The 8516-nt window shown below is 40.5% G+C and overlaps 1 pseudogene across 1 annotated transcript; it reads left to right on the top strand.

The window, feature by feature from the left end:
* Positions 1-2350: 2350 nt before the first annotated feature.
* On the top strand, positions 2351-8495 carry LOC114615513 (annotated as a pseudogene). The gene is made up of 2 exons (XR_003710482.1): positions 2351-4760; positions 7672-8495. The product of XR_003710482.1 is annotated as a protocadherin alpha-8 pseudogene (transcript).
* Positions 8496-8516: the final 21 nt, after the last annotated feature.

Genomic DNA, 8516 nt, shown 5'->3' with positions numbered 1-8516 from the left:
TAAAGAACAGTCCATTTGGAGAAGATTTATGATTTTTATAGAGTTTTAGTGAAAGTAATTGTAATAGTCTTATTTATTTAAAAATTTTTGCTTTATCTTACATGGATATACCATTTTAAAGCCTTCCTAGAAAATTACTTAATACAAATTAAAATTTTTTGAACACCACAGAAGTTGACAGGAGAACCTCCTTACCACAACATCTATATTCATGAAATATCATGACTTTTTGTTGGAAAATCATTTTGAGAGATACAAACTCTTTCAGCTTCTTTGCTGGCTATGGGATATATTTGTTGTTTGTAAAATTCACAGAGATTCTGTAAGTCCATTTTAGTGATGTCTTTAATGTTATTTATAGAGATAGTCTTTTGTAAGTAAAATGAGGATAAATTTAATATTTTCATAGGAAACTTCATTATTCCTCTTTTCTGCTTTACTTTCTTGTCAGTACACTTAATGTCTGTAGCTAAGGGCATATTCTTATTCCAAGCACTAAGAAGCAATTAAAACGTTACATAAGTATGTTTATCATATCCTCAAACATCCAGATTTTAAAGAACTTAACTAAAAAGCCATGAGTTTTGCTTTATTTAATTTTAGAAACTGAAATTATTCAGTTAGAACTATATTTATGTAAAAATTATAACCACTAAAACTTTCCATGTGATGTAACTTTTGTAGGTCCTCCACAGATTGCAAGGATAGGAATCTATAAAAGAACAACAGATTTCTTTGAAATAATCAGCAGTTTAGTGATAAGGCCACTAGAAGAATTCCAGTTAACATTCATCTTATTGAATGCAGTTTAAAAAATACAATGAATTTTTGGAGAATTAACTTCTGAAGTTAACTTTGAGGGTAGCATTTTCACAGATAAAAATGAAGTAAAAATTCCTAAACAGAAACTTTTTAGGAAGAGGTGGTGTATTTCTGTAAAATATGATTCACAGTGAAAAGTGGTGAGAGACAACATGAAGGAGACCTGATGTGAGTCTGAGGTCTTCATACTTGTCACATAGAAAGCAAATGTGCCGGAGGTCTTAGCACACTTTAGTAGAAGTTATAGCCATACGTACAACATTTGTGATATATAAAATGGGAAGGGTCTAGAAAAACTAACTATTGTATGCAAGGGAGAACCAGTAATAAAAATAAGTTTGGGACTATGTCTAAGTAAATTTGGAGAATGGTCAATGGTATAGAAATTGCGATGTTCAAATATTTAGATTTGGTGGTAAGTATTGAAATTTATTTTGAAATTTTTGAGACAGGGTTTCTCTGTATGGCCCTGACTGTCCTGGGTTTCACTACATAGAGCAGGTTGGCCTTAAACTCACAGCAATCCTCCTGCCTCTGCCTCCCTGATGCTAGAATGGAAGGCATGCACCACCATCTTTGAAGTTATAGGTTTAAACATGCTTCAAAAGATAAACTAGTCTAAAGACATTGACACAGAGAAGACTCTCATCAAGGGAAGAGCAAAAGGTATGAAAAGGTTGAAGTCGTAATTTTGGAATTAGGCTCATATTTGGAGCAGAAGAAAGATCCAAATCCAGCAAAGATTGATCTACTATTTGGATTTACAATGACTGAGAAGTCTATAAAAGAAAATGTTGTGAGAGGCTCATGTGATACATTATGCATATATTGCTTGTTGGAAAAATACGTCTTCATTTTCCAAGAGTTTGTAAGCAAGATAGTTTAAAATATTTTTATGTTCACTGAAAACATCAAGAGGAAATTTAATAAGAACTCATAAGAACACATATAAACTTAAGAAAAATTAGAATTATATGTTAATATAGGATAATATATTTCAATGACCAGCTGCCAATGAACAAATTTCTTCCACAGACAAGTGTGGAGGGAATTATACTTGTGATATGTATGTCATTTCCAGTTCATAACACATATTACAGAGTAATATTTGCATATTGCTGGTAGATCAGTATTTAAAATATTGGGAGGAGACATTTTTACTTATGAAGAGATCTCTCACCGATACGCAATCTCTGTGAAGAAGAGAAGATAAGCATACACTCACTTGTAGCACTGAGAATCTACTATTAAAGAATAAAAAAAGAAAGAAAATATTTATATTATGAAAGAACCCTATTATTGCCCAGGTTGTTAAATCTTTGGACTCATTACCAATTGGAGCCACATGATGTCGCTGTCTATCAAGGTCTGGATCGCTCAGATCCCAAGACTTTCTCATAGAGGTATGTCTCTTAAAAGCTGAACAATGGCAGTTGCCGCTCAACTGGATTAAAGGATTCCAGATGCCCAAGAGTTGATCTTTATATCAAGACCAGCTTTTCTCAAAGGAACAAAAAGAGTACTTGACATGGTGTTTTCTCGGCGAGGAGGTCCGGATTCCCGGAGTCTGCTGCTCTCGCTTCTGCTGTTCTCAATCTGGGAAGCTGGGAGCGGCCAGCTCCACTACTCCGTCCCCGAGGAGGCCAAACACGGCACCTTCGTGGGCCGCATCGCGCAGGACCTGGGGCTGGAGCTGGTAGAGCTGGTGCCCCGCCTGTTCAGGGTGGCGTCCAAGGACCGCGGGGACCTTCTGGAGGTAAATCTGCAGAATGGCATTTTGTTTGTGAATTCTCGGATCGACCGGGAGGAGCTGTGCGGGCGGAGAGCAGAGTGCAGCATCCACCTGGAGGTGATCGTGGACAGGCCGCTGCAGGTTTTCCACGTGGAGGTGGAGGTGAGGGACATTAATGACAATCCGCCCGTGTTCCCGGTAAAAGAACAACAGCTGCATATTTCAGAATCCAGAATGCTAGACTCCAGGTTTCTGCTAGAGGGCGCATTCGATGCAGACATTGGAGCCAATTCAGTTGTAACGTATAGGCTTGACTCTAATGATTACTTCACACTAATCGTGAGTTCAAAGAACGAAGAAAGTAAACAGATTGAGCTAGCTTTAAGAAAATCGTTGGACAGAGAGGATGCTCCTGAGCATAAGCTACTGCTGACAGCCACGGATGGGGGCAAACCTGAGCTCACAGGCTCTGTTCAGCTGCTGATCACTGTGCTGGATGTGAATGATAACGCCCCTACTTTCCAACACCCTGAGTATGAAGTGAGAATCTTGGAAAACTCAGACAACGGAACGACAGTTATTAGACTAAATGCTTCTGACAGGGATGAAGGGACGAATTCTGCCATTTCTTACTCTTTTAATAGGCTGGTGTCGCCCAGGATTCTTGACCAGTTTAGCATAGATGCAGATTCAGGAGAAATCATAATTCAAGGGAATTTGGACTTTGAGCAAGTAGATGTTTACAAAATCCGCGTTGACGCGACGGACAAAGGACACCCTCCGATGGCGGGCCATTGCACCGTTTTAGTGAAGGTATTGGATGAAAATGACAATGTGCCTCAGATCACATTGACTTCCTTATCCCTGCCTGTTCGAGAGGACGCTGCCCTGGGTACTGTCATTGCTCTAATTAGCGTTTCGGATCTGGACTCTGGAGTCAACGGGCAGGTGACCTGCTCCCTGACTCCTCATGTCCCCTTCAAGTTAGTGTCCACCTTCAAGAATTACTATTCGCTTGTGCTGGACAGCGTCCTGGACCGTGAGACCACAGCTGACTATCAGGTGGTGGTGACAGCGCGGGACGGGGGCTCTCCTTCTTTGTGGACCACAGCCAGCGTGTCCGTGGAGGTGGCTGACGTGAACGACAACTCTCCTGCGTTCGCGCAGCCCGAATACACGGTGTTTGTGAAGGAGAACAACCCGCCTGGCGCGCACATCTTCACGGTGTCAGCGGTGGATGCGGACGCGCAGGAGAATGCGCTGGTGTCCTACTCATTAGTGGAGCGGAGGGTGGGTGAGCGCTTGCTGTCGAGCTATGTGTCTGTGCACGCGGAGAGCGGCAAGGTGTTCGCACTGCAGCCTCTGGACCATGAGGAGCTGGAGCTGCTGCAGTTCCAGGTGAGCGCGCGGGATGCTGGTGTGCCTGCCCTGGGCAGCAATGTGACTCTTCAGGTGTTTGTACTGGATGAGAATGATAATGCTCCTTCCATTCTTTTGGCTGGTACTGAAGGCTTGGGTAGTGTGGCAACTGATCTGATACACAGGTCTGTGAGCGTGGGTCAGGTGGTCGCAAAAGTGCGGGCGGTGGACTCAGATTCTGGCTACAACGCATGGTTGTCCTATGAACTGGAACCCTCAGTTGGCCTTCGCAGCCCATTTCGTGTTGGGCTGTACACGGGTGAGATCAGTACAACACGCGTTCTTGATGAGTCCGATTCACCCAGACAGCGCCTGTTGGTGTTGGTGAAAGACCATGGTGAGCCAGCGCTGACTTCCACAGCCACTATTCTCATGTCCCTGATTGAGAGTAGTCAGGCACCAAAGGCTTCTTCTCAGGCTTCTAGTCATGCTTCAGTACCAGAGGCATCGCTGGTAGATGTCAACGTGTACCTGATCATTGCCATTTGCGCGGTGTCCAGCCTGTTGGTGCTCACCCTGCTGCTGTACACAGCGCTGCGCTGCTCGGCGACGCCCACCAATGGAGCCTGTGCTCCAGGGAAGCCCATGCTGGTGTGCTCCAGCGCGGTGGGGAGCTGGTCTTACTCACAACAAAGGCGGCAAAGGGTGTGCTCTGGAGAGGGTCCACCTAAGACTGACCTCATGGCTTTTAGTCCTAGTCTTCCACCGCGTCCAGTATCAGAGGTCATTGGGGAAGGGCAAGATTTAAATGTCGATCATGGCTTTCAAGTAAGTCCTTTTATATTAAGTAATATTTAATATGTAGAAATGTTGTAACTCCTTTCATGGTATTTCACATTTGCACATGTACATTTTATTTTAGTTATAGTTTTTACTTGGTTTTTTATTTTTTGTTGTCGTACATTTATTTATTTATTTCGCATCTGAGATTTTACATTTTCAGGTTGGCCTGATACTCTTGAGTTCAGCTGACATGTCACATACTGGTTATTCGTACACCACAGTCTTTGTTGTTCCAAGTTTGCCACAAGCAATTTCATATTGTGTGGAGTACCACTTTTAGCCTTTGTATGATTTCAGTCTTGTGGAACAGAACTTTGGTGACATCCATGGGAATGCACTCCTCCAAACATTTTACATTTCATGTTTATTCTCTGAGCTTTTAATGTATTGTGTGGTATTCCTGCAAGGGTACATCTTCCACTTGTGCTACAGTCGTCACTTTCATGAGTTTTATTTTATCATCTTATTTTTCCATTTTGGTTCTACTGGATTCAAGATGTTATAACATTTATTACTGTTTTAAACCTTTAAGTCATAAAATGCAGAACAATTTTCTTCTTTGTTTTTTGGAGCAGGGTGTCTATCACACATCTCAGTTTTACATAAGCCTCATAATCCTCCTGTTTCAGTCCCCAGAGTGCTGGGATTTGGCAGTTTTCACCATTTCAAGTTTTATTTATTTATTATTTTACTGGTACAGAAGCTTTACACTATTTCAGTAACTTAATATTTTTTTGAACATCCTTGGCTGGTTGATAGTTGCTCTTATTCCAATAAACATCTGCTGAATTTGAATCAGTGATACAGTAAAATTGTGTTGATCTTTTGTGTATGAGCTGATGGATTTTACAAAGAAACATGTTTCATAGCGTGTTCATGGGCCCAAGTGCATAATCTAGCACCTCTCCTCCAAAATCTACATTAAGTTTACACTTAATATGGTTTAACAGTATAATAATGACCAAGAATACTGTATGTAGTAATTCTATTGTTGTAGGTAGATGTGCTATTTATAAATCATTATAAAAATACTCAAAATGACGAGGACATATTAGTTCACGCAGAAATATTTTTCTTTTTGGAAGTAAATCTGTTAAAAGTCTGACATAGTTTCCTTGTCTTTCAACGTTTAAATTATAGAACTTCTTCTTTCTCTCTTTGCTTCTTTTGTCTCCTTTATTTACTCTGAGTTTATATACTTATTAGATATTGAGCACATTTCTTAGAAGAGAACGGTTAGTTTTAATGGAAGTGAATTAGAGGTTTCGGGAACTCTGGACTCTTATAGCGTGTTAGCAATATAATGACACTGTGTAATCATTTATAATTATATTGTACCTTTTTCCCCAACTTAAATGAATCAGAAAGCAAGATATATTTTCTAGTTGATTTTATAATTTTCATAATTTCTGTCTATGCCTATCATCTTATTTTCCTAATAAAATACTCTATATAAAATGATTTATTTTAGCTCTCAGTGTTTAAGGACTTCTGGCTTTCTCTGTGCTTATGTTTATAACACTATTTGAACAGTGTGCACCCTCCTCTTAGTGGAAATGACTTTATAGTTACTATTATGTTGACATCTGCTTGGCTCTCAGACGTGATTTGATCATAGCCTCTTCCTAAATTTGAGCTCTTTTTGCAAAATATAAACATCAGTCAAAGTAAGAATCATCTAACACTGTATTTGGCATCTAATCATTTTAATCATCACCAATAATGTCTTTTGTTTTACTTTTAAACCCCCAGAAGATTAATAATAAATTTAACTAACCAATCAGTCAATTAATCAATCATTCATATTTGAATGAGAGACTAGAACTCAAAAGAGAGTTGTTCTCAATTGGAACCCAGGCAGAAAAGAATGGTAAGCATAAGTTTAAAATAGAACTCTCCCTAAACCCTGAATGAACAATACTAAAGATGAAATGCACTATGAGGTGATACAACAAAAGCTGTAGAAGAGATAGAGTGGAGATTGCTATTCACATAAGACAATAGTTGAAACAATCATTATGTAGGTGTAGGAATAAGAGATGATGGTGGGAACAGGCTATGCCAATATTAATAAAAAGAAATATATTCTATTTTCTTCCCACAAAGGTTGTTTAACTAAATTATATTTTAGAAATACTTTGTACATTTACAGTTCCTGAAATTACTTTAAAAACTAATTCATCTGAATATATTTACTGATATCTTTCATTCAGCATAAAAAAGTTTATTTTGATGGTAAATTTCGAGGTGCCTCGCTTTCTTATGCATCATGACCCACAGAACAATCTATTACATCAGGATCAAAATTTTAGGAATGTGGATGATCTTGCGTTACAGAACGAAAATACTTTTCAAATTTAATATTTGTGATGATGTAACTGATCATTTTAAATTGCCACTCCATTTTTTAACATTATTTTAAAAATTTGTGGACAGTTTTCCCAGGCACAAGAGAACTATAATTATGGCATTTCATAGTTTCAGAGGTCAGTCCTCTAATAACGCCTCTAGGAAAATGAAGGTGGTTTTCTATTTCAACAATGAGAAAATTCAGAGAATAAAATAAGGTTCAATGGTTCAGTGTCTATTCACCGAATATGTACTTACTTTTTGGGCCGCCTGATGTCGCTCTCGACCGCCTTATTCGTTCTGATTAAAAGACTGGTGTAGCCATCCTTTTTTCAGGGAGAAAAGACGCTCCATTCTTGTTTATTTAGTCTGATGAGCAATGGTGAACACGGGAGGGTGGAATTGAGAGAATCAGTTGGCATCTCTTCATTTGGAGGCAATTTAAGCGAATTGGAAATATCAAACTCCTGAAATGCTGTGTTTAAGCGGTGCAGTCCCAGAGGGCTTTCTACTGCTTTCTACTGCTTTCTACTGCTTTCTACTGCTTTCGCTTCTGCTTGTCACAGTTTGGGAGGTGGGGAGCAGACAGCTCCACTATTCAATCCTCGAAGAGGCCAAACACGGCACCTTCGTGGGTCGCATCGCACAGGATCTTGGGCTGGAGCTGCCGGAGCTAGTTCCTGGTCTTTTTCAGTTGGATTTAAAGGGCTTTGGGGACCTTCTGGAGGTAAATCTGCAGAATGGCATTTTGTTTGTGAATTCTCGGATCGACCGGGAGGAGCTGTGCGGGAGGAGCGCGGAGTGTAGCATCCACCTGGAGGTGATCGTGGACAGGCCGCTGCAGGTTTTTCACGTCGAGGTGGAGGTAAGAGACATTAATGACAACCCTCCCATGTTTGCAGCGACACAAAAGACTCTGTTTATTCCCGAGTCCAGACTGCTTGACTCGCGGTTTCCACTAGAGGGCGCGTCAGATGCAGATGTCGGTTCCAATGCTCTGCTGACTTACAGACTGAGCACCAATGAACATTTCTCTCTGGATGTACCGGCCAACCACGAGCAGGTGAAACCTCTTGGTCTCGTTTTGCGGAAACCTTTGGACAGAGAAGAAGCCGCAGAGATGCGCTTATTGCTCACGGCCATCGACGGAGGCAAACCGGAGCTGACCGGCACCATTCAGTTACTCATCACAGTGCTGGATGTCAATGACAATGCTCCAGTTTTTGACAGATCTCTCTATACCGTGAAATTGCCAGAAAACGTTCCAAATGGAACATTGGTAATCAAAGTCAATGCCTCAGATTTTGACGAAGGCGTGAATGGGGACGTCGTGTACTCGTTTTCTAGTGATGTTTCTTCAGATATAAAATCCAAGTTTCACATGGATGCTGTGAGTGGAGAGATTACAGTT

This window comes from Grammomys surdaster, unplaced genomic scaffold (genome assembly GCF_004785775.1).
Source record: "Grammomys surdaster isolate TR1022 unplaced genomic scaffold, NIH_TR_1.0 126798, whole genome shotgun sequence".
Classification (NCBI taxonomy): Eukaryota; Metazoa; Chordata; class Mammalia; order Rodentia; family Muridae; genus Grammomys; species Grammomys surdaster.
The sequence above is the reverse complement of the archived record's forward strand: the minus strand, read 5'-3'. Positions and strand labels throughout refer to the sequence as shown.